Below are 1,015 nucleotides of genomic sequence, written 5' to 3'. Positions count from 1 at the left end.
AACGGACGCCGTCCAGTAAAGGAAATGACCAGAAGTCGCAACTATGAATATCATAAGTTATCATGTGGCTAGAAATATAGTGGATTACTGTCTTGTATCACTTTCCCACTTGATCTGTTTACCTACCTGTCTGTCACCTATCTGCTTGTCTCTGTCTCTTTCGTTCTTGAGTAGATGATAAATAGAAGTTTAGGGGAAACTCCAGCCTGGAACTTAAAGCGCCATTAAGAAGGACTACTACATAAGACAACTTGATAATACGGTCCCTTGTGATCGGTCCCTGACATTTAGGCTAAAAAAATTGTCAGCACCATCTGTAATGTGAACATGGCATTGTTAGGAATGGTTTGTCTTCTTGGACCCAAATGCAGACACGGACAAGGTGTAAAAGGTAAAGGGGTTTATTGAAGGTAGGATTTAGAGGTGAAGAGATGAAGGCAGGCAGCCGGAGTTGGGAAGATGATCGGGGCTGGGCTGGCCGGCGAGCTGACGAGCTGGCGGGTTAGCCGGCGAGCGAAACGGCTGGCTGGAGCTCGGGTTGGTATATAGCGAGCTGGCAGACAGGCAGGAAAGCTGGGTGGCTGGCAGATGTGGCGCGGGCAGGTGGAGAGACTCATGGAGGAAATCCTGGGCACAGGAGAGACACGATCAACATGAGCAGAACTAGGTACACAAGGTTAGTCCAAACATGAAAGTGTAGAGCGACCGAGAGTGTGTCTACCACGGAGTTGGTGGAACAATCTGGCGACCACTGGTAGGAACGCCGAGGTTGATATACAGGAGGTGATGAGTGATGAGGTTCAGGTGTGTCGGCAACTCAGGAACCCAGAAGCTGGGAAGGAGAGGGAGCCACGCCCACGCCACACACGACATGCACAGACAACACAGAAAGACAGACCAGGGAGGCGGAGACACACAGGGGGCAGGGAACAACGAGAAACACAAGGAAAACTAGAGTCACGGCAAGAGCCGTGACAGGCATAGTCTGTGTTGTTGCGTGTAGATTGTGAAGGTT

General features: G+C 50.2%; 1 long non-coding RNA gene across 1 annotated transcript; it reads right to left on the bottom strand.

The window, feature by feature from the left end:
• Window positions 1–385: 385 nt before the first annotated feature.
• Window positions 386–766, bottom strand: LOC144539646 (uncharacterized). The gene is made up of 2 exons (XR_013505071.1): window positions 722–766; window positions 386–627 (listed from the first exon to the last, which is right to left on the bottom strand). It is a non-coding gene; the product is annotated as an uncharacterized LOC144539646 (long non-coding RNA).
• Between the last annotated feature and the right edge of the window lie 249 nt (window positions 767–1,015).

The sequence above is a fragment of the Centroberyx gerrardi genome, chromosome 8, assembly GCF_048128805.1.
Source record: "Centroberyx gerrardi isolate f3 chromosome 8, fCenGer3.hap1.cur.20231027, whole genome shotgun sequence".
In the NCBI taxonomy this organism is placed as follows: Eukaryota; Metazoa; Chordata; class Actinopteri; order Beryciformes; family Berycidae; genus Centroberyx; species Centroberyx gerrardi.
The sequence above is the reverse complement of the archived record's forward strand: the minus strand, read 5'-3'. Positions and strand labels throughout refer to the sequence as shown.